At 62.8% G+C, this 23,674-nt stretch overlaps 2 protein-coding genes across 3 annotated transcripts in view; one reads left to right on the top strand and one right to left on the bottom strand.

Moving 5' to 3' along the window:
* MACROD1 (mono-ADP ribosylhydrolase 1) overlaps positions 1–23,674 on the bottom strand; it is a 141,779-nt gene that overhangs the window by 26,932 nt on the left and 91,173 nt on the right.
* Positions 5,623–23,674, top strand: part of FLRT1 (fibronectin leucine rich transmembrane protein 1) — a 77,861-nt gene continuing 59,809 nt past the window's right edge. For both annotated transcript variants that reach the window (XM_059402986.1, XM_059402995.1), the window contains exon 1: positions 5,623–5,777. The gene's annotated coding sequence lies outside the window, so the exon portion shown is untranslated. The remainder of the gene's footprint in view (positions 5,778–23,674) is intronic.

Here is a 23,674-nt window from a genome sequence, read left to right as displayed (position 1 = left end):
GGTAGACAGAGGCAGTAAACTTGGACTGAGCCAGGCGGTGGGAGAAGGGGGGGGTGACGAGGAAGACAGAGTCTGCAGCCCCAGAAAAGGAGTCAGGAGAGACGCAGTGATGGGGTAGGGGTGTCACTGGAGGCAAGGATCCCCCCAGGAGTGTCTGAGGCTCCAATCAGCTTAGCTGGGGGCTCTCCCCCCCCTCCAGCCTCCACCCTGCCCTCCCCCTCTCCCTCCTCAGGCCCTCTGGCTCCCCTGAGTCTTGGGCATGGGCCTTGCCTTTGCTCTCACAACTTCCTTCCTCATCAGCCTTCCTGCCCTTCCAGCCTCACCTCTGCCTCCCCCTCCACACCCTCTGCCCCCTACCCCTGCCACCATCTACTCCCCACGCCTTGGCGCATGTCGTTCTCTCCACCTGGACTGTCATTCAAGACACAATCCACGTCCCCTTTCCCGAACTTGGGATGTGTGTAACAGGTGAATGATAGCCAGAGTCAAGAATTGCTCAAATCACCATAGAAAATGTTACCTCTGCTGGGAATAATGGCTGGGTGGGGGGAGGGAGGAAGGAGAAGAGGTAGCCCCCCTCCCCGGGTGTGTGGCACAGATGAGGGGTGGGGGGCAGTGATGTCATCTGTGGGGAGAAGAGGAGGCTCCCCAGGGAGAGTAGCTCATCAGAGACAAGCCTCCCTACGCCTGCCAGGGCTGGGGAGGGCGGGCCAGCTCGCCCCCCTTCTCGCCTCCGTCCAGTGGGCCGGAAGAGGGACATGGTCTGGCCCCCTCCGGTAACCCCTGGACTGTCATCTCAGAGGCAGTTGCCAGCTTGAGGGATCACAGGTGGCCTTCGGTGGCTCTGTCACCATCGCCTTACTGGGCAGTTCTCGGTTAGCCTGAGGCTTAGTCTCCACACACGGGTCAGCTGGGGAGGGGGCGCAGATGTTTATAAAACCCGCACCACCGAACGCGGGCTCGTGTTGTCGCACATTCTTTGAGAAGCGCACAGGCCGCCAGCCCGCACCCACAGGCCCCTGCACCGTAGTCAGTGTCCAAGGACACCCAGACCCACACATCTCATATAAGCACAAATGGGGCCACGCGCCCCCACGGAGAAATCGAGGCACCGGAGAGAGCAAGGCGACCTCACCAGGGAAGAGGGTGCTCAGGGAGGCCCCTCACAGGACAGGACCCTCAGACCCAGGACTGAGGGGTGAGGAGCCGCTGGCTTGGCCCCGGAATGGCAGCAAATCACAGGGAAATGAGGCCGGGAGCGGGGAGTTCCTGACCTGACCTTGGCTTTTCCAGAACTTTCCTTGGCCCACCTGCTCCCATTGCTACCCTGGGGAATAGGAGGCTTTGTCCCCCTGGCTTTGTCTCCGCTGTGCTCACTCCCTGGCGCCCTCTCAGGGACTCCCCAAGGGCTAGGGGCCTTGCCCCCTCCTTACTCAACCTGAGTTTCTGGGCTGGGGCTCCTGTACACGTGGGGGGGGGTGTGCCTCAACCTTTTGTGCAGTGCAGGATGGGAAGGTTTAGCACACGTGGTGACAGGGATTCTAGTGGCATCAGGACATGGATCACAGAAGTCCAAGAAGCTGGCAGAACTTTCTGGTGAGGGCTGGTCCGTTCGGCCAGGTCTGTGCTGCCAGCCAGTCCCCGGGCCAGGTGCCTGTGGTTCATGGGGCGTCACCTGGGGGGCCAGGGTCTGGGGGACAGGGAGGACAGGTTTTCAGGGACTGATTCTCTGCCCCACCCCACTCTGGTGCCCCCAGACCGAGAGGACTGTGGGGATCTTGGAGGGTAGTGATTTCTAAAACCAAGAACTGTCCTCAGGACATGGTTGCGGTGGGGGGGTGGGGTCGGGGGTGGATTCCAGGCTGGGGGGGGGGGGGGGGGGGGGGGACTCCAGTAGGTGGCCCTCTTGCTCATGTTTGGGGCCAGAGGGGTCCTCCCCTCCCTGAAGATGCCACCCAAGTTGCGGCCTGTGGGGGAAGCTGAACTTCTGTCTCTCAGGTGTCTGGCTGACGTCCAAGATCATGCCCTTTGAACATCTGTTCTCACCCTCTGAGTGCGCTGTCCCCTGACCACCACCCCGTGGGCCGTCATTCCTGGACAGCCAGGACAAAGCCTCGGGCGAAGGGGTGCCTGGTGATGGCCCCTGACCACCAGAGGGGCCACTCTGTCCCCCACAAGAGTCAGGTCCACCCTTCCCCCACCCCCAGCCCAGAAGAGGCCCAAACAGGGCCAAGCGCAGTACATCCTTGGGTGACAAGGGTCTAACCACGGTGAGTCCTGTTGCCACAGCTTCACAGCGTAGAGGGCGACCTCACCCCCTGTCACCCTAGCCCAGGAAGGTCTGGGAGGACCCCACCAAGACGAGAAAAGTGAGCAACAGGGGGAAGGCCCAGGGTGGCCGGTGGGTAAGGGGTGAGGTGGCAAGCAGGCTGCTGATGTCGGGACTCCAGAGGGGACAGGCAGGTGGCAGGGCCGCGGTGACCTTGGCTGTCCGGTGGTGGGGCCCGCTGCACCTGGCTGCAGACTGCACCTGGGTTATTGCCGTCCTGGGAGCAGAGCAGCTGGGGCTTGGCGAGCCCAAGGTTGAAGCCACAAATCGTCCCTGGGTGACTGGTGTTGCCTCCCATTAAGCACTGCATGTCTGAGAGCTCAGAGTTCTAAGCAAGTTCAGTCCCTGGGGCCAGGGCCCTATCCCCAGCACCACCCACTGTGCCCTCAGGGAGCCCCGCTACTCACGGGAGCAGAGGGGGGTGTGTGGGGTGTGTGTGCTTGGGAAGCATCTGCTGAATGCACACAAGGGATCCAAGGGATCCTAGTCACACTCCCTCCCTGGCACCCTAGTCCTTTCAAGATCAAGGCCAGGCTCCACAGGCTCCTTCAAAGCCCTGCACCCCCCCACCGTCTGGATGACATCACTCCCGTCATCTTCCATAGCCCCCAGACCCCCCCAGCGCCCCCCAGCCCCCAGCGCCTTCTCCCCGGCTCCCACCAAGAACTCCTGATCGCCAAACCCTGGGCCCTTTTATGTCACAGCCCCCGGGAACAAAGGTGGAATAAGAACATTCCCCCTGACCCTCCAAGACCTAGGTCAAGAGCCACCTCCTAGGGGAAGCTGTCCTTGGTTGTCCCGGCTGACTTGGCCCCGTGTTGTGGGGTCATGTGGTCACAAAGCCTGTTTCTCCAAAATCCTCCTAAGCCATCACTCTGGGTGTGTGTGTTGTGGGGTGGTAACCAGCCCTCCTGCTGTGTTTCCGGCATGGCAGGGAAGGGGCTCGGCGGGTGGGGGACAGGATCCAGCAGGGCCGCTGGCTTTTGGTCTATAGTGCCTCAGAAGTGCCCAGCACACAGAGGACCTCCAAGAGCATTCCCTGAACCGTGCTCATCACTGGGCACGAGCCGGTCTGTTGGCTGGGTGGAATACCATGCAGCCATTAAAACCACAATTATGAAGCAGGTATTTGGATATCTAAAGGCAACAGACAGAGCTAGAGACAGCCCATCCGTTCCACTCTGAGGCACCGAGTGGAAAGGGGCCCCTCCTACAGAGGGTTCCATTTAGAAGAGGGTGAAGACACGGCACCCACTTCCTGAGCAACATGCGTTGCGCCCCGATGGAGGCACAAGGGAGACCCCCCCCTGGGGGGGCTCCACGTCCATCTGGGGGTCTGGGGAGGCGGAGGAGGAACCACAGCTCTGTACAGATTACAGCCGCAGGTGCCTGGACAGGCCTGGAAGGGAGCGGAGGAATGGGGCTGTTGACGCCACAGGGCGGTGGCATTGTGGGTGATTTTTCTTTCCTTTATTGTTGGTTTAATGTTGTTTGGGCAATAAATAAAAATTGGGTGAAAAAAATAGCTGTTTGGTGAATTGAGCAGAAAGCCACAGAAGGGAGAGAGGGAGTTAAGGGGAGGGAAACTAGGAGGGAGAGGTGAGGCGGGAGAGGCCAGAAGGCAGGGGTGCTCACCTGAGGCCTCAGGCAAAGCCTCAGTCTGCTCCTGGGCTGGGGTGGGGAGAGGGGGAGGGGACAGCACAGGAGGAAGGGTGGGGGGGGAGGGGCTGTGTCCGTTACTGAGACCTCCCCCCCCACACCCGGAAAAATCTGGAAGGCATCATAGAGGAGGGGTGGCCGGACTGGACCTGGAAGGACAGCAGAGAGTGTGATGTGGCCCCCAGAAGCATCTCACAGCGGCCTGGGCCTGGGACAGTGGGTGGGAGACAGGGTGATGGGTGTTGGGGGAGGGGTCCAGGCCAGACTGTGGGGAATCTGGGCATCAGGGGACCTGCCAGCAGTGGGGCCTTGAGGAAGGGGGTGTCTAGGCAGAGGCAGGGGCTCACTCAGCAACCCTCCAGGGAAATGGGTGGCAGGATGGGGTGGTGGGGCTTGGTGACAAGGTCTGACCAGGCCTGAGGCTGGTGATGAAGAGTTCCTTGGTATCCTACACAATGCGGAGAGCCCTGGGACTTCTAGACTAAGAGGAGGGAGGTCTGGTGCCCCACCCCACATCCACATCAGACTCCCGCACACAACAGGCGCAGACATTTCCAGAGCCCCTAATGAGTGCCAGGCACTGCCCTCCTCTGCTTCACATTCCAGGGCTCCTTCAAGCCTCACAGGAAGTCTTGGAGGTAGGTTGTTAATGCTCCCATTTTACAACAGAGGACACTGAGGCTGGGAGAGGTTAAGAAACTTGCTCAAGGTCACAAGCGGCCAGTGAGGCGAAGGGCGGGGCTGGGGTGGAACGGGGGCATGCCCCACCTGGGCAGCTGCGTGGAGCACCCCACCCAGGACGGATCAGATTTTTAGAGCAAGGCAGGTGAGGGGGTCCCCATGGGGAAGGGGAAGGGAGGAAGCGGATACCTTGGCTCAAGGAGTAGGTGGTGGGTACCTGTTTGTGAATGAATGCACCGGTGGACGTGAATGAGTGAATGAATGAATGAATGCATGGCTGGAACGGTGGATGAATGAGTGGGTGCAGAGAGGAGCTGTGTAAGGGGAGGCGGCACGAGAGGGAGAACCCCTTTCTTTCTCCCCAGCCCCGGAGCTGGAGGCTGGCTTTGGAAACCTCCCTCTTCGCCCCCGGCGGGTTAGCTCCCCAACCTCCTCCCCCCCCCCCCCCCCCCCTCCCCGCCCCCAGCCATTTTAGCCGAGGGCAGGGGGAGGAGGACGCGGAGGCCGTTTCTTCCCGGCTGGGCCCGAGTCCCCGCGCGGCGGCGTAGCCTCCCGCGCCGGGTCCCGCGGGTCAGTGCGCAGCGCGGCGCCCCCGCCCCCGTCGCCTCTTCCCCGCCCTCCCCCCCCCCCCCCCCTCGCCTGCTGCCTCCCCCTCCTCCCCTCCCTCCCTCCCCGCTCCGCGCTCGCACGCACGGCCCCCGCCGCCGCCGCCGCCGCCGCCGCCGCCGCTGCCGCCGCCGCGAGGGGAGAGGCGGCCGCACAGCCTGGTTCCCCGCGCCCTGCTCGCTGCCGCCACTCGCGCAAGCACCGCTGCCGGCCCTAGCCCCGCCGAGCGCACCCACCCGGGCACACGCACCCCGGCCGCCGGGCGCACCTCGCGCACGCCCCCCGCGGCTCCGCCGGGCGCCGGAGCTGGGCAGATGCGCCGCCGCGCGCCCCCCGCCCCGGGCCCGCCACCGCGCTCCGCCGCGCGCCGGGGGCTCCTCTCGCGGGCCCCCCTGGGCGCCCTCCGGCTCGGGTTCCCGCCCGCTCCTTGGAATAACCCCTGAGGCTTCAGCCGTCGCCGCAAAGTTTCCCGAGGAGACCCGCCTCCCCGGCCGCTGCGCAGGTAAGGAAGGATGCATGGGGCGGGGGCCGGGGTCCGCGCGTGCGGGACGGGGCTCCGGAGCTGGCGGGGCGGGGGCCGGGAGTGCGCGGAGGCGCGGCGGGGTCGGGCCACCCTGTTTTGCCCGAGCGCCGCGGGGGCCGCGCAGCCTTTGGGATTTGGGGTGGGGGGCCCCGGGTCGACAGCCGAGCGCCCGCGGCGCTGGCCCCGCCGCGGGGAGGCGCGGGGTGCACGGCCGGCGGCTCCACTCTCCTGAGCAGAGGCTGGAAAGGGCGGGGGCTCGATCGGAGCCCCAGCCCGAGCCCTCGTTGCGCCCCCGGGGAGGTGGCCCGGCTCGCAGCGAGGGGTGGGGGCGCCAGGCTGGGCTGGCCGGTTCCGGCCCTGGCCCCGCACCCGGGAACCCGAGGGTTAGGGGCGCGCGGAGAGAGGCAGCCGGCCGGCCCGGGCGCCTCGCTCCCGTCCCCACCATCCGCGTGAGTCACGGTTGGAGCGAGGTTTTATTTTTAAAACGACTTCAAGGGGGGCATAAGCAGCCTCCAACTTCCCTCCCTATGCGCGCTGTAGACTGTCAACCGTGTGTGGGGCCGGGGGCCTGGGCGGTGCACCTGGCGGGTGGAACGGGGTGGGGGGCAGCCGCGCTGGAGGCTGGGGGCAGAGGAGTCCCCCACCACCTCAAGCTGGTTGCCGGGCGCGGCCCCTCCTCTCCGGGGCTGGAGGCCCAGGGGCGGAAGGCTGGCGAGTGTTGTTGCCCAGCTGCAGGGAACCAGGCTGATCAGAGCTCTCCGAGGTGGAGAAAGTTGTGGAGCTGGGCTATCAGGGGGCTGCCCCAGGCTTCCCAAGCCTGAGGGCTTCCAGGCTCTCCCGGGTGTATGGTTTTAAGAGAACACAGCCCAGCTGAGGTGTGCCAGGCCCCTGAGGGGCCGAAGCCAGAGTCCTGATGTGAATAAATAAGCCGAGGCCGGGGGCAGAGGTCTGGGATGGCTGGGTCCTTCCCTGTCCTGCCCCACCCTGTCCCCTGCCTCCTCAGGAGGCACAGAGGCCAGCCCGGCCGGTCCCCCACCCCAGGTAGCTTAGGAATCGGGGAGCAGGCTGCCGGCCTGGGGCACAGAGCCCCGCAGGATGCAGGAGGCCACTGGCAGAGGGATGCTGGCTGGAGCAGCCCCTCTCTGCCCAGTAGCCGTGGAGAAGGTGGCCACACTCGGGGGCTCCAGGCTGTTTCTGGAGTGAAAGCCAACTGCCTCTCTTCCTGCCAGCCCCAGAAGGAGAGGCACGAACATCACCTGTCAGCTGGTGCCGACTCCGTGGGCGACTGTTCGGGGCTTCCTCGGAGGTTTAAAATGGAAATGGCCTGAGCTGCCAAGGCCAGTGCGCGGGAGGGGATGGTGCCCAGCTGGGCAGGCAGGCAGAGAGGCTGCCCCGGTAGGCTCGAGGGGCATGAGGAGCCGAGGGACTGTCACATCCTAGCTCAAGGGCCAGCCATGGGCAGGTTATGTGAGTAGGGGAGGAAGGCAGACTGGAGCATGTGGCTGTGGGGGGAACACAGGGGCGCCCCCCCGCCCCACCGCCTGATCTCACAGAGACAGAGACCAGACCTTTTGATACAAAGCCTCCCCAGCACCAGTGTAAGCCAGGCGGGCCCCCGGGCTGTGGCAGCCTATAGCAACTTCCTCCAGACCATGCGCCTGTGCACCCTTGCTTTACCACCTACGGCTTGCGAAAGTCCCTCTGCCTCTCTGAGACTCAGTTTCCCCTGTCGCTCAGTGGGGTCAACTGTCCCCTCCACCTGAGGTTGAGCTTGGCGGGGGATGGGGAGTGGGACTACATTACAAAATGGGGGGACATGGACAGATGTCCCCGCTCCTGGGCTGGAGGGGGTCCCTGAAGACTGAGGGCACGTGCGGAGGCCTTGGAGGGCTTGGGGGTCAGGTTCCCTCCCCGCCTGGAGACTGTGGGGGGCTGCAGGCTGACTCTGACCATCAGCAGCGACAGCACGCTGCCGGGGGGCCCCCCTGTGTTTCCTCCGAGGCCTCCTCTCTAAAGCCCCTGGGAGGCGCACCGAGTCTGTGTCTAAGGTGGTGGGGAGGGGTGCTGCCACCTTCCCATGTCACCTGCTGCCAGGGCTCCAGGGGGAGCAAGATGCAGCTCCGCACAGCTTGGGGCCTGGTGGCTGAGGCCATGTTGCCCGCTGGGTGACCCCAGGCCTTCACCTCTGGGGACCCCGCTTCCCTGCCTGCAGAGGGGGATACAGTGGCGGTCCCACTTCGTGAGAGCGGGGGGAGCACCCTGAGTGCAGGAGAGGAGGGTAGGGCCGTGCACAAAAGATGGGCAGGTTGTGTCTGTACTTACTTCCAAATTAGCGGAGTGAAAGACATGAGGTCCGGCGGGACCCAAGGATGAGGCCCTTGGGTTTCGTAGGGCGCAGCCCTCTCTGCCCGCCCAGCTGGGACGGGGGCATTGGTGGCGGTGCCAAGTTCAGTGCTGGGCGGGGCATGTGTGACAGGGGTGGGGCCAGGGAAGGGGCGTATGCCCTGCCCTCAGTGTGGCTGGCCCCACTGCGTGTCCTCGGGGAGCTGGGGACCTGTTGGTGGCCACGTCCCCAGCCAGCCAGGCTGCCCTGGAGTTAGGGCCGAGAAACGTCTTGATCCCAGAGACAAGGCCCATCTGAGACTGTGCACAGGGCTGGCTAAGCTGGCCAGCCCTTGTGCCCGAGGGTCCTCTGGAGGTGGGGCTCCTGGCGGGGATACTCCGCCCAGCCCGCTGACCCAGAGCAAATGCCTGGATCTTGTGGGGCTCCAGATGTCCTCCTCTGTAAGGCAGGGTGCTAGCGGTACCCGCCTCGGGAGCCCCACTCTGGCGTGGTCCCCATGAAGCTCCTAGCCCAGACTTCATGCCTAGCAATGTGGGACCCTGGTGGTCTCTACCCTGGGTTCATGAAGGGTTTCTTCTGGCCTTAGGGTCACAAGAAAGACTGACTCGGCCCCCATCCCAGCCACTGAAGCCCACTTCCAGTGGGATGGCCCCCACTCACTGGCAGGGGTTCTAGCCCCAGTGCCTGGCCCCCAGTGGCAGTGATGATGTCCAGGAGGGACGGGGTGAGGCTGGGGGGGGTTTGCCTTGGGGCTGTCACAGGAGGAGGTGTGAGGGGTGTGGACAGGGCTGGAGGTCCTTAACACTTGCTGTGGGATGGGTGCTTACTCTTAGGGGCGGTGTCTGTGGAAAGGTGGGCCCGGCTAAGGCCTCAGGCCCTGGGTGCTGGGCCCTCTGGGAGGGTGGGGGTGGGGTCCCTTCCCCAGAACCTGCACTTTTGTCCCCGAGACAGAGTTCAGGCCTGCTCTGGCTTGTGCCAGGCCACAAGGCAGCTGCATGCTGTCCTCCGCCTGGGTGCAGTCACCTTGGGGAGGCCGGGGTGGTGGGCCACAGGCCGCACGGCGAGGAGGAGACCCAGGGTGCCCCTGCCAAGCTCTGTCCGCCCCCACCAGCCAGCCCGGCATTCTCCAGCAGCAGCTGGAGCCGAGAGGGTTCCACAGAGAGGGGCTGCATTCGTGCAGGCCTGTGTTTGCCCGTGTGGCGGGTGGATGCCTGTTTACCATCGCCTGCGGGGCCCCTGGAGCCCAGCTGCTCCCTGGGGTCAGCGGCTCTGAGCATGACGTCAGCATCTGGGGGCCTCGATTCGCCGGTGGAAGTTGTGTGCCAGATTCCCCACAGCCCTGGGTTTTGTATTCCCACCGGGGCCTTGCCTGTGCCCCTCCCACCCCGCAGAGTTGGGGCCAGAGCTGGGCTGGGGACTGTGGGGAGGGGACTGCAGGGGGGCGGGGTGGCATCGCTGGGGCAGGTGGGGGCAAGGAGCCAGCAGCCGGCTCTCCTGTCTTCCCCTCTCTCCCTCCTGCCTCTTCATTTGTTCATTTGTCCATTCATTCATTCATTCATTCATTCATGAGCTAGGTGTCCGAGCACGAGTTATGGGCCAGGCACCGTGCTGGGCTCTGGGGAGAAAAGAAGCAACCTGACGTCTTGCCTTCAGGGAGCGTACAGCTGGGGAGTTGGGGTCAGATAAAAATCAGAAACTTTCCCCCCCCTGGAGCGGGGGACTCAGCCCCGTGAGGCCGGGTGACAGAGGTGCCTGCTGGGGCTGGGGGTCTCGGAAGGAGGCGCTTGAGCCGGGGATGTGAAGCGAGGACAGAAGTCAATGAGGAGAAGCACAAGAAACATGGGCCCGGCAGACAGAACGAAGAGGAGGGCCTGGGTGCCTGCGGACCCCCTGGCAGGTGTGGGGAGCCGGGGAGGGCTGGGTAGGCAGCATCTTCAGGCCTGTGGCCTGTCTCCTGAGTCCCTGGTGCCCTGTCCGCCTTCATCTCTCACAACTCCTGGGCCTGCCTTACGGACCGCCTGCCCAGTCTTTCCGGGCGGGCCACTGAAAGGGTGGGCTTCCTGGGCCCAGGTCCCTGTTCCTGACAGCTGCGTTTCCTCCCACGTGGGCCAGCTGACCCGGCCTCCGATGGACTGGGAAGGAGGATATTTGGGCTTGTTTGTGACAGGACAGCAGTCTCTGTGTAGACAGGGCTGCAGGTGCTAAAGGGGGTTCTCTAGGAACCCTCGCCTGGCTCTGAGTGTGCCCCTGCTCAGGGCTGGGGCACTGGGCACAGCCTGCGCCGGCTGCCGGAAGACGGGAGGGAGGCAGTGGGACCCGGCTGTATGGGGCTCGGCTAACCACTAGGGGACACTGCCTCCCAGGCAGAGCGCAGGACCCAGGCATCCGGCAGCCCAGGGGACCCCCCGCTGGCTGCAAGGCTGTGCCTGCCCAGGCCTGGCTGGGCTGTTGGTAGGGGGTGATGGCTTAGTACTTAATAAAAACCTGGATTAAAACTGGGGTCGCTGAGGCACTCGCCATGGCTGTTCCCGCCTGCCTTGCTCTCGAGAAGCTGCTCCGTGGCACTGTGTTTCACTCCCCGTTCCCTCCTTCTGCCTGAATTAATCGTTGGCACCAGATTACAACAGATTTAGCAAACTGTAAAAAAAAAAAAAAAAAAAAAAAAAAAAAAAAAAAAAGAAAAAAAAAAAAAAAAAAAAAAAAAAAGGAAAAGGAGAGAGAGAGAGAGAGCAAGCGAGGAAGAGAGAAAAGAAAGGGGAGCCTGGCTTCGGAGAGGAGCCGGCATTTATCTACAGAAGCAAATTGCTCTTGTCTAACCTGTTCCCCCATCGCCCCTCCGCTCCCCATCCCTGGTGATGCCTGGGAAATTCTTCCCCGGGGAAAATGTCCTCAAAAATGCCGCTGGGTGGGTGCTGGCGCCGGGATGGGCTTTTCCTGGGGGTGGCCTGCCAACAGCTGCCTGGTGGGGGTACGGTGAGCAGAGGGGAGAGCTGAGTTTTCAGGAGGCTGTGGCGGACACCCAGGGCCAATCTAGGGGGGCAGTGGGGGGAGCCCCATGGTTGGCTGGTCCTGAGTGGCGGCAGGGCTGAGGAGGAGGAGTCGGGGGCCAGGTGGGCAGCCAGGATGGTTGAGGGTAGGGACTGTGTCTCTCCATCTTGTTTACTCATGTGTCCCCACGCCAGCTACGGGGCCTGGCACATAGTAGGTGCTAAGTGTAGTGTGGGCTCAGTGAACAGGTACAGGAATGGTGAGCCGGGACTGAGTGCCCCCCTCAGATGGCATGGGGGGCTGCAGAGGGCCCAACCTGCCAGCTGGGCGTCCTAGGGACAAAAGCCACTGGACGGAGCTGCCCACAAGGGACACACCCACCTGGGTCCCGGATCAAGTGCCGACCAAGGTTCCCTGCAGACCCTGTCCAGCAGCTGCCTGCTGGCTTCTTGGGATGACCTTGATTTAAACACATTCCTCTGCGGTCAGACTTGAGGGGCCTGGTTCCAATTCAGGGGATCTGGCTGCTGGTGGGTCAGTCCCACTCCCTGGATCCTGGGCGTTTGCATGGGCCCCGGGAGGCCTGTCCCAGTGAAGGCATAGGGTGGCCTTTGGTCAGCCACTGGGCTTCTGGATGGGGCTGGGCTGCTTCGGCCGAGAGAGGGATGTAGGCTTAGCGGGGTACCGGGGGGGTCTCACTCACTTTCTCAGAGAAGCTGCCCGTGGTGGCCCCGGCCTGGAGCTGGCCACAGAGGAGTCATCCCCGGTCCCAGCCCTGCCAGGGCCATGTCAGAACGGAGAGGGAGGTGTGTGTCGTGCTCACACTTCTGGATCACATGTGCTTTCACAAACACATTCTTGCACCCAGAGGCTCACACCTAACCCTTCTAACCCACCTTCCCTTACTCGACCCGAGCCAGGCTGGGAGGTGAATGAACCGCACGCACACCCCACCTCTGCCCCCGGGGGGTCCCATGCTCAGTCCCGGCCCGGCCCGTGGATACAGAGAGGGCTCCTTGGAGGGCAGAGGGGGCCTCGGAAGCCCTTCCCCTCCTCACAGAGGCTGCGCCCCCTGTAGACTGCCCACCAGTCCAGGGAGATAAACCACACGTACTCCCCGACCCTCCCGGTCACAGTAGATCTGCCTGTGCCTCAGTTTCCCCACTACTGCTGGCCAAGGGGATGGACCACAAGGCCCTGAAGGGCCCAGCAAGACCATGGCTCTGGACTCTGAGTCCCAAGACCCTCCCGTCCCACCAGGCTTGGCTATCGTGAGGGCTGGGCAGTGCCAGGCCCTCTGCCCGGCCAGCTGTGCCTGGCTTGTCTTCTTCCCACTGCCGGAGTAGGGAGACTTAGGCACAGAGTGGGGAAATGCCCTGTCTGAGGCCACGAGGAAGTCAGGATCCACCACGAGGCAGCTGGGCTGTGGGGAATCAAAGTGCTGGGCTCTGGAGTCTGGGGGACTGGGTTTGAATTCCGCTTCTGAAACTTATCAGCCGGGTACCCCTGGACACCTCATCCCTTTCTGTGCCTCAGCTTCTACTGTGAAACTTCTACCTGTGAAATGGAACCACAGAGCACATCTCGGGGTCAGTACGAGTGCGATGCGGGAAGGTGTCCGTGGAAGGGCTTCTTGGGAAACTGGGGTTCTCACGTTTCAGCGGCTATGACAGGCTCCCCCGGTCCAGGGCTGGGGTGCTGCCCCTGTCCGGGGCTCTGTGGAGCTCCGGGCCTGGGGAGGGGGTCGCCTCCCGCACTCAGGGGCACCCACCCGGTCTGGTGGTCAGGCTCGCAGGGCACCTGCTCAGCTCCTGACTGGCCCCTCACTGGGCAAAGGTCAGGTCTCCTATATCACCTGTGCCCAGGCTGGATCCTCTTGGATGGGGTCAGGCAGGAACTCCCTTGGGTATTTACTGGGTAGCCCCTGTGTGCCAGACCTCAGTGTGGAAGCCAGGCTGGGGACCAGCGGACCTCAGTGCCTCCCATGAGGGCAGCAGAGAAGCCACTGTGGCTCCTGAGTGTTTACTGTCTACACCGCCTGTCGCAGAGCCACACTAAGGACCCTACCCATGCAGGATCTCCTTGTGGCTTCACAGCTGCCGTTTCACAGAAGGAAGAACAGGCACAGATGGATAAAGTGATCGGACCCAGGTCGCACAGCCAGGACCCGGCACCTCACCCTGTTAGCGCGCCGGCACACCACTGCCTGGGAGATGGCGGTCATCGTCCTAGCCGGAGTTGACACGGTCGGGCCTGGCTGCGTACCGTCAGTATTCACTGGATTAATCCCCACCATAAGCCTCTGAGGGAGGTTCTGCAATTATCCTGATTGTCCCCTAGGAAAATGAGGCCCAGGTGGAGTGACCTGGCCGAGGTGACAAGGAGGAAGGGCGGCGACCATAGGGGCAGATGTGGTCCTGCTCCATCTGGGTCCTTACACGTACTCTCACAGACGGGAAACTGAGGCACAGAGGTGGCAGGTAACCCCAAGGTCTCCAGGGCCTTAGCTCTGTCTCTCGCAAAGCTTCTCCTTCAACCATGCCCCTCCCAGAGCTGGGGACCTACCCAGGTACGCGGGCTGTCCCCCTCTGGCCTCAGAGCCCAGACCTCCTGGAGCGCCCCCCCCCCCCCACCGGCCCCTGGACTCTGCCTGCGACCCCTGAGGCCCCACCGTGCGCAGGCACCTGCAGGCCTTTGCCAACACGTGACGTCATTCAGCATCCCTGGGGTAAGGGGGTCAGGGAAGGGCTCACAGCAGAGGTGCATCTGAACCCTGGAGGGAGGCGGGTGGGGGGCTTCCTGGAGGAGTCTACCTCAGGGCTGTTATGATGGGCCTGGTCCACTGGGGCCGAGGGCGAGCAGTCTGGGTGGCCGGCATGCGCTTTGTCCCTCCATCACCGAGTGCTTCTCTCTGGGCCCAGACGCTGGCCCGTGATGTCAGCAGGTGGCCCAGCTGGGCCTTGCACCCCCCCCGGTGCCCCCTGGAGGAGCAGGGCCCCAGGGGCCCCAGAGGGCATGAGCGGCCCGCGGTCATGGAGCAATCTCCATTAGGGCCCGTGAGCGTGAGCGAGTGGCTGCAGCTCCTGGAATCCTATTAAAAGCTTTTTCATTGTTCCCCGCGATATGCTCCACTCCGCCGGGACCTGGGCATGTTGATAATTTATTTGTGGAAGGGGAAGGGGACGAAGAGCACAGGGGAGAGGAGGAAATGTCATTATTTACTTAGCCGGCTTTCTGCAGCATGGCCCTTCCATGGGGCAGCTGGAGTGGGGGGGTGCGCCATCCCTCCCCAGTTCAGGAGGTTGGGGGGGGGGGGGAAGCCTTGGGGAGGTGAAGGCCATGTCCTCTGGGGGCCGGTAGAAGTTCTGAGAGTCAGAGAACCTACAACTGAGAGGGTACTCCCAAAAGCTCTGTTCAGCCCCAGATTCTGGTGTGGGCTAGGGGAAGAGTATGGCTGAGGCCTCTTGCTGCCCTGACTTTGGCCCAAGTTGGGGGCAGTGGCAGCCTTGCTGGGTCCTGAGGGTGCAGAGTGGAGAGATGGCTCCAGGGTCTATAGGCTGGGAGACGGGAGCCAGGCACCAGAAAGGAGAGACTGGGGGGCCCCACATGGCCCGCATGGGCCAGCACCCCAGATACCCTCAGTCAGGAAGTGGTCTTGGTTTCCCCGGGGGGCTGGGAGGGAACGCAGAGCCAACAACACTAGCTTCCCATGACCAGCATACGCTTTGCGCCGAGTGCTCCACGGACGGCGGCCCCGTCCTCACACTTCATGTGGCCCCGCTTTATTATTTCCTTCCTACACATGAGGAAACTGAGGCACAGAGGGTCCCGGTCACACAGCTTCTCAGTAGCAGGGGTCGGATTCGAACGCTCGCCTCTCTCAAGTGTTACTGTGTCCAGCACGGGCTCCTCGGAGACCTGGCTTCCCCTTGCTCCCCAGTCCCCCTCTTCCAAGGCGAGGAAGGCCAGACAGAGAACCGGGGTCCCCTCCTGGCAGACACTCTTGAGTGTCCAACTTAATCATCACAGTGGCACTGCAGGGCTCAGGCATCCTTAACCACCCCCCCCCTTTTACAGAGGAGGAAACAGGCTCAGAGGGGTGACCCCATTTGCACAAAGCAGTGGGGCCCGAGCGGGAGTTGAACCCAGGCTGGTTCTGGGTTCTTGAAGTGTCCCCTCTGCTGGGCACCAGTCTGCCTGGGGGGTGGGAGGGAGCCCCTCCGTGCCCCAGGATGTTGGGGCAGCCGCGGGCAGGGCTGGCTTTGGGACGAGGAGCCCACAGAGGGTCAGGCCCTGGGTGGCTTTCCTTGGCCCGAATCCCCTTCGGCGCACAGTCCTGGCTGGCTGGCTCTCTGACCCGCCATGATGGGACAGATGGGCTGCCCGGCCTCCCTGGCCCGGCCCGTCTAATGCAGATACTGCCAGAGGTTTGATGAACTCACACTTAATCAAGTCACTGACTTGGAGATCATCATTGGCTCCCCATTTCCTGAAAAAGTGAGTCGAAAGCCCTTGGCCTGGCCTTTCAGACCTTCTCAGCTTGGCCCAGGTTAGCCTGCCTGCCTTTCTTCCGCTCCCTGCCCCGTTAGGCCTGTGGCTGATGTGGCTTCCACACCTTTGCTCTTCTCCTGTGGGGAAGGCCACCCTCACTCCCCACATTGGAGGAATGCTCCCTCCCTCAGGAAGCCCTCCAAGACTGACCTGAGGAACCAGCCCTGCCTGCCTCCCATCTGCCCAGCCCATGTTAGGCCTCCTGTAGGACACTGGAGCTGGCTGTAGTTCCCAAGGTCGCCCCACCTCCTCCCGCCTTTATTCTTCCTCCTTCCTCTCCCTGGACCCCTACCAGGTGTGGCTTCTGGCATTCAGGGAATTCATTCGACCAAAGCTTCCTGAGCCCAAGGCACATTGATAAATGGCCGTGGTCTTTACAGCAACCCCACAAAAACGGGCCTGAGCCCATTTTATGAAGGAGAAAGCTAAGACTCAGGGAGGTTTGGTCACCAGGCCAAGGTCACCCCCCAAGTCAGAGGCTGAACTGGGGAGGAAGTGGCTGCCAGGCTGGAGCACCGATGGGGTAGGGATCGCCAGGCGCTCCCTGAGCCCTGGCCGCCTGCCTGGCCCCCAGTAGAGCATGAAACACAGGTCCTGTTTGATTCACACAGACGCCGGGGGTCGGGGATGTACTCGGAGGCTCCGTTTTACAGATGAGGAAACTGAGGCTAAGAGAGGGAGAGATGCAGGGGGGCAGAGCCCCAGGCCCACAGCGGCTTCAGAGAGCCTGGGGTGGGGGAAGTTGGGGCTTTCCGTCCCTGTGCTGGGCCTGGACTGTCACTTTGGAGCAGGGTTGGGGGCAAGCACTGTCCCCCGAGGTCCCCAACCTGGCTTTCTGGCCTGTGGCCCGCCCCAGCCACGGATCCTCCGGTGAGAGGCCGGGGAAGCGGTGTGCCCAGCAGTGGTTGGGGGGTGTGGGCCCTGCCCCCACAGCAGCTGCCTGCCTGGCCGGGTGGCCTCACAGACAGACAGGGCTTATGAGAGCCAGGCCTTCAAGGGGAGCTCAGCTCCTGCTGGCAGCTGCTCAAAGGCTTCATTGTGGCAGGAGGGCCCTTCACGGGCAGCTGCCCCCGCTACGGGCACAGACAGAGCCCAGCCTTTGTGCCAGCGCACTGGCCCTGCCCTGACCCAGGGTCAGCCGGACAGAGGCTCTTGTCTAAAGGGGGCCGGGGACCTTCCTGGGGAGGGGCTGCCCTGGGCCCACCCACGGCCTAGGATGGGTGTGGTCCGTGGAGCCAGGCCCTAGGAGCCCCCTCCCACCTCACAGATCCCATCGCTGAGGGGGCGGGCCCCTGGGTGGAGGCTGGCTTGGGGAGGGGGTGTGGCAGCTGGAGGGTTGGCAGGACACACAGTGACCACGTGGTGACTCCAGGGTGTCTGCGGGCAGGAGGCATTTGCCTGTCACCTCACTGATGCCACAAAGCAGCTCTACAAGTCGTGGACAGTTCTTTGCCCCATTTTACAGGTGACCCAACTGAGGCCTTGGGGGGTTAGGACATCATCCCACCATCACATGACTCTAAGGGGAGCCCCGGATCCCACTCCAAAGCCTGTTTATAAGCTGCCCGCCCCCCCGACCTGAATGACCACCGGAGTGCCCCACCCCCTGCCCCCCTGGATCTGCATGGCAGTCCTGTATGAGGGGCCCCGTCACCCCCGTTTGGAGCCAAGGAAGCTGACACCCTGAGAGATGATGGGGGGCCTGCCACAGGGTGGTGTTGGACAGACTGCGGTCCCAGCAGGGGGAACAGTGGAGGAGTCCTGGAGCTCCAGGAAGAGGGGCTGAGCCCCCAACTCCGAAAGTCATGCATGGGAGGAGCGTCAGAGACCACTGGGTTATACACCCAGTGTGCGGTCAGGGACCTGAGGCATGGAATGGGGAAAGGGGCCTGGCCCCAGCGCCACAGCCTTGGGGACTGACCATGGGGCTGCCAGCCATGGTCCACCGTCGACCACTGGTCCTGGATGGGGCAGGGGTATATCAGGAAAGTAAGTGCCTGGTGTATGCCACAGGCCGGGTACAAAGCATTTACCTGCATTAGCAGCTGATGCTTGCAAGGATCCTATAAAAGGGGCACCATTATTATCCCTGTGTTATTAATAAGGAAACTGAGGCACCTGTCCCCCAGCCACAGCTCTGAGGTCAGACTCCCCAAGCGATCTAGGTCTCCTAGCTCAGCTGCTTTGACCAGCTGTCCCCTCCCCCGCAGGATCTTGTCCACTGGTACAGACATCCTTATGGCTCAAGGTGGGAGGAGCTAGTGAGGGGGCGGGGCTCGGGGGATGGGGGGATGGGGCCAGCAGCTGCTCAGTCATCTTCCGCAGGGCAGGTGCAATCCTGCTGCGGAGCTTGCCTTCTCTTCTGGAGCTGGAGCCCCTTCTCCATCTGTGAAATGGGTGCCCATCTTGTGAAACCCCTTCCCAGGAGAACCACAGGTGAAGTCCTGTCTGCAGATCCCCTAACTGCTGCGGCTGCCCTGGGCTGGACTCCCACCCTCCCAGCTCTGCCCCTTTTATTCCTCCCCAAAGATTTCAATTATTTATTTGAGAGAGAGAGAAATTACGTGCGGGGGGGGCAGAGGGGGAAGGAGCAGAGGGAAAAAGAGAACCCCAAGTGGACTCCCTGCTGAGCACAGAGCCCAATGTGGGTCTTGATCCACTAACCCCAAGATCATGACCTGAGCTGAAACCAAGAGTGGGACGCTCAACCAACAGAGCCACTCTGGCCCCCCTCCCAGCTCTGCCCTTGAAAGGATCTGTCCCAGACCTAGACCCCACAGCCCCAGGGAGGAGGTCAAAGCCTCCCTCAGAGCCTGGTGGCCTGGGGATCGCTCACGGCCAGCCCAGGCCTGGATGCCGGATTAGAAATAATTAATGCTATTAATATTCATAACAAGCGGCCTGGTGAAATGATGAGGGTGATCATCTGCTCTTCCCTTGGGCTCTCTCCCGTGGACAGGAAATCAGGCCCTCCCTCCGGCCCCAGGCCGCAGTGCCTCCTGTCCAGGGCACAGGTGACCCCTGCTGGGCAGCCAGGTGTCAGGCTCCCAGCCCTTCCCCAACCTTGACAGTCCCCTCCCTGGGCCCTTGAACCAGCTTGGGGTGTGGGCGGGGACTGTTTGCCTCATTTAGCGGGAGGGGTCAGAGGCCTGGAGGCATTAAGCAGCTCTCCAAGGGCTCAGTCCCAGGGTCTGACTCCGAGTCCAGGGCTGTCTCTACTCGCTCTTCTATAAATGGGCAGTCTGCCCCAGGGTGGCCTCCCTAGGGTATCTGCAGCTCCGAGGGCAGAGCCTGGTGCAGCCCACCTGGTAGGACGCAGCCCAGAGCGTGACTGTCTGGACTCTGATGCCGGCTCTCCTGCTGCCTGACCATGTGGCCGTGGCCGTGGAGGCGTCCATGCCATGGCATGCTCACCCCGTGCTCTGGCCTCCAGGGGTTACCTGGCAAGCACAAGCCTAGCGCAGGAGAGCCCCACAGTCAACAGCTCTTTTCTGAGCACATTCCTTCCTGGGCTGCACTGAGCAAAACATCGCCCTGCCCCCTGCCCTCCCCTAACTCCCTCCACCACCACATCTGAGGATTCGAACCGGGGAAGACAAGCAGGTTTGTGTGGCCCAGGGTTCCCTACACATACGTGCTGGAGTGGGGCTGAGGGCAGGGCTGCAGCTCGGTGTCCAGGTGGCCTAGGGGCTCTGCGCAGGGGCCCAGGTGGGTTCTGACCCATAGGGGGACCCAAAGGGCCCTGAGCGCCGAGGTCCACCATCATTTGGCCCGTCGTCTGAGCCAGGCCTTCCACGTTCCCTGCCTTGCTTTGTGGGGCCTTCTTGTTGCCGGCGGCCCTGTCCATCCCCTCTAAGTTCTCACTCAGCCTTGCCCGGGGGACAGCCTGATGCCCCCACCAGGCACTCCAGGGGTTGGGTCCCAAGTATTCTGCCCACCCATGGTGGGGAAGGGGGAGTGGACTCCAAGGACGCCATCCTCTAGCTGCAGCCCCCGGAGTCCTAGGTTCTAGTCCTCCTGGCCGCTCACCTAGCCGCCTCTGGGGGCCTCAGTTTCCTCATCTGTAACAAGGGGCCAGGGATGCCAAGATAGGACGATGCGGGCAGAGTTCGCCCCTCATAAATGCCCAGTGGGAGGACGGAAGGGGCTAGTCCCTGCGGGTGAGGCAGCTGTGGGCAGACACAGCGCTGACAGCCCTCAGGACACCCAGATGGGCAGTGGCGTGGGGGCGTGGGTCTTTGCGGCTGGGAGGAGCTGGGGTGGTGGTGTGTGGGACTCCAGCAGCATGGCCTGACACTAGGGGTGGGACAGCCGTGTGGCACCCCTTCCCTCCCCGGGGCCTGGTGCTGAATGAGTCTCATGATTATGGGGCGGGGGCACGCTTGCTGGGACCTCACTCCTGGCTCCCAGGCGGCAGCAGAGCTGTCGGCCGCGAGCAGGCTAACAGCTGTTTGCGCGGAGACTAAATCTGTCCGTCTGACAGCCGCCGCCACCGCCACCACGGTTTCAGCGTGGGAGTGGGTCGCGAGCTGACAGCTGCGTGTCCACCAGCCCCAGGCTGTCTGGGCGGCCCCGAGGCCTTCCCCATCACGGCGGCGGGGCTGAGGCTCGGGACCCTCCTGGGGGTCTCCCACACTCCTGTGTCCTAAACCATAGCGTGTCCCGGGACGTCTGAGCTCACCCCCTGCCTGCCCCCGCACCCCCCAGAACACCAGAGCCTCACTGGGTGCCTTCGGATCCTGGCGGCCACCCTCCGCCTGTTCTGGGCTCCTGTCTTTCCTCTCTTGGGGTTTTGAGAGGGAATGCGAGCGAATGTTCTGAGGCTGCGTGGTCCCTGGGCCCGTGTTTTCTGTTCATGCTTTTCCTGCTCAGGCAGGAGGTTGTCAAGGTCAAAGACGGGGGCTACTCATGAACTTGGCCGGTATCCTGGGGAGTGTGTGGGGAGGAGGCGGCCGCGTCCCCACACTGCGTGAATTCCTCCTTGACGGAGGCCTCGGTTCCCAACCAGGGATGCTGGGCTCCAAATGAAGGATGACAGGACGCTCAGATGAATATTGTCTAGAAGAACACCTTTGTGAGCCGTGAGGAGTTGTGAGAATTATTTTCCTGTCGCTCTGGGGAAGGACTGAAACCCTGACAGGACGTGGAGCCTTCGCCTCTGCAGAGGCTGGCGGGACGGGTGGGACCAGAGTAGCACACAAGCCTCCGCTTCTCCTGCAGGGCCCTGGGCAGACACGTCTGGTCCTTCCCAGCCCCGGGAAGGCGGGCCTGGGAAGGGAAGCTGCCTGGGTCCCCCTGGCAAGGGGTTTACAAATGAGGAAGGGGGCTCAGAGAGACAAAGTAGCTTGTCACAGCCACCAGCCTCTAGAGGTAGAGGTGGGATTTTTAATTTATTTTTTTAAAGATTTTATTGAGAGAGACAGAGAGTGAGGGCGCGTGTGTGAGGGAGCAAGTGAGCGGGGGAGGGAGAGAATCTGAAGCAGGTTCCACGCCCCCCGCACGAGGCCTGATGCGGGGCTCCATCCCACGACTCTGAGATCATGACCTGAGCTGAAACCCAGAGTCGGCCACTTCACCAGCAGAGCCCCCCACGGGCCCCCCAGAGGGGGACGTGGGGTTTAAATCCCCTTCTCCTGACCTTAGTGCATCGTGATCGTGGAAGCTTGCGGTTTGGGGGCTCCTTGCCCAGGTGGGGTTCTGCCACGGTGCCGGCTCCCTGTGGGACCGGCACGGGCTGGCCAGGCTTGGTCTCCTTACTATACTGTCCCTCCCTCCTGGCCTGGTAACCTTTCCGTGCTGCAGCCCGCCTGTGCTTCGTCTAATTATGGCTGCTTACATTCTGGGCTTTTAACCGCAGCCAGGCGGTGCATGTGAATGCGGGACTTCTGGATCCCCCCAGCGCACAGAGCCCGACAGAGGGGTACGAGAGGTACGAGGGCTGGGGAGGGGGTCAGCGGTGGTGGCCTGGGGCCTGTCCGAAGCTGGGGGCTGGGCTCAGGGCCCTTGGATGGGCAAGCTGGTGGCAGGTAGGGGGCTCCTCTGCTCGGCTCCAGGGCTGCCTCGGCATAGCCTCATGCCTCGTTAGGAGGTGGTTCTGCTGGCTTCCAGGTTACCCTTTTAATTAAGCCAATTAATTAGTGCCTTTAATGAAGCAGATGAACTAGGCCGGGCTCTGCAAACGGGGCTGTTGCAGCCCATGGTTTCCTGCAGGTTGGGATTTTGGAAGTGGCTGCCCAGCCAAGCCTCCAGTCCTAGGGGGCTGGGCCAGGATGTCTGTGTCCCCCGTAAGAGCAGGACCCTGGGGCTCCCTGGCTCAGCACGGCCACCTGCCCCAGGGCTGATGCGGAAAGAGCCTCGGGGAGAGGAGAAGCCATCTACTGAGGGCCACCCAGGGCTAGCAGCGGGGCTCAAATGTGAGGCCAGGGCCCGGGTTCCCTGCGTGCCGTCCTGCCCGCCACCTGCGTGGCCTGGTGCTGGTTTCTTTACCGAGCGTTTCCTATGGGCTGGGCACTGTGCTGAACGCTCTGCTGGTCTCCAGCGCAGTTCGGGAAGGGAGGCCTGGCCTTGGGGGGGCAGGAGGTGTCCCAGCCTGTGAGTGGCCTGGCCCCAGGCTTCTCCTGCCTGGCTGGAGAGAGGAACCAGAAGGAGAGACTCCGAGAGGACCTGCAGGGAGAGGCCGAGGAGGCCCCCAGCTCCCCGGAGACATCTTTATGAGACAGGGACCCGCCGGTGTCCTGGGCACAACACACTTGTGCCCTTAGTGCGCCTAGCGCAGGGCATAGGTGAGAGGAGGGCCTCCCCGGGGCTGGAGGACAGATGGCAGCCTGCTCCGGGGTGGCTGGGCCTCACAGTGGTAGTTGACTCCGCCGTCACGGGGGAGCGGGAAGGACTGCCTGACAGCGGGGAATAGTAACAAGTTTCCGAAGGCAGGAGCTGCCTCCCCAGGAGACTGAGCGTGCCAGGCAGCGGGCCTGACCGGAGAGCTTCAGGAACACCACTCTATGAATTCAAGGTGGCTTTGCCCGCGGATCGCAACCCAGTGGGTGCTGGCTCTCCTTAAGGTGCTCTCGGGGCCCTCACCCGTTTCAGTCCCGGTGGTGGGGGAGGGGAGGGGAGGGGGTGCCGCTGGTCTACATACCAGGGCAGGCCAGGCCACCTTCCTGTGCCTCGGTTTCATCTTCTAAATGAGTGAGTGCTTCCTGGGGAGAGACAGAGATGCCCTCATCTCTCACTTTGAGAAGACAGAAATTCCCCTCCATCCGGCTGTCTAACCTACGAACTTTCCTGCTCTGGGGCTCCGTCCCCACCCGGCCAGCCCCCTTCTGCCTCGATGAACCCCCCTGTCCCGCATCCTGCCTTCTTGAGGCGCACCAGGTGGTACTTTCCCTTCAGCTTTTAAGGACATTCTAGTGTTTCTTATAAAAACCAGCCCCCTCCCCCCCAACCTCCCTCTCCCCTCTAGCTACTATGTTCTGTTTTCTACTCCTCCCCTTCACAGTGGAATTTCTCCCATCTGGTACTCCCCAGCCCACTGCAGTCTGGCTCCCACCTGCCTTTTCCTTCCTTTCCTGGGCTGACATTGCCTCCTCCAGGAAGCCTTCCCTGCTGCCCCAGGCTAGCCCCAAAAGTTGACCTTTATCTCAGCCAACCAATGTGCCCTGAGTGCAGTGCTGGGCCTCACTGCACTGGGTCTCTAAATCCACTGTGGCCAGCACAGGGCCTGGCAGGAAGCCCAGCCTGGGCGACGCACTCCAGTAGCTCTGCCTCTGTTTTACCTTGAGAGGGACACTGTAGGGTAGGCGGAAGACAGGAATGGGAACAACAAACGCCACCATCAAACTCAGACACACTTCTTTAAATACCAGCAGGAAGCAGACCAGGTTCTGGGTGGGGGGAGCTGCCCCCTTCCAGCAGGAACCACAGGAGACAGGCAGGGGGGGGGAGCACCGTGGAGCTGGGGCTGGGAGTCTACCTGTCCCCATCCTACGTCCCT

Source organism: Mustela nigripes, chromosome 1 (assembly GCF_022355385.1).
Source record: "Mustela nigripes isolate SB6536 chromosome 1, MUSNIG.SB6536, whole genome shotgun sequence".
NCBI classification, from domain to species: domain Eukaryota; kingdom Metazoa; phylum Chordata; class Mammalia; order Carnivora; family Mustelidae; genus Mustela; species Mustela nigripes.
This window is presented reverse-complemented; position numbering and strand designations above follow the sequence as displayed.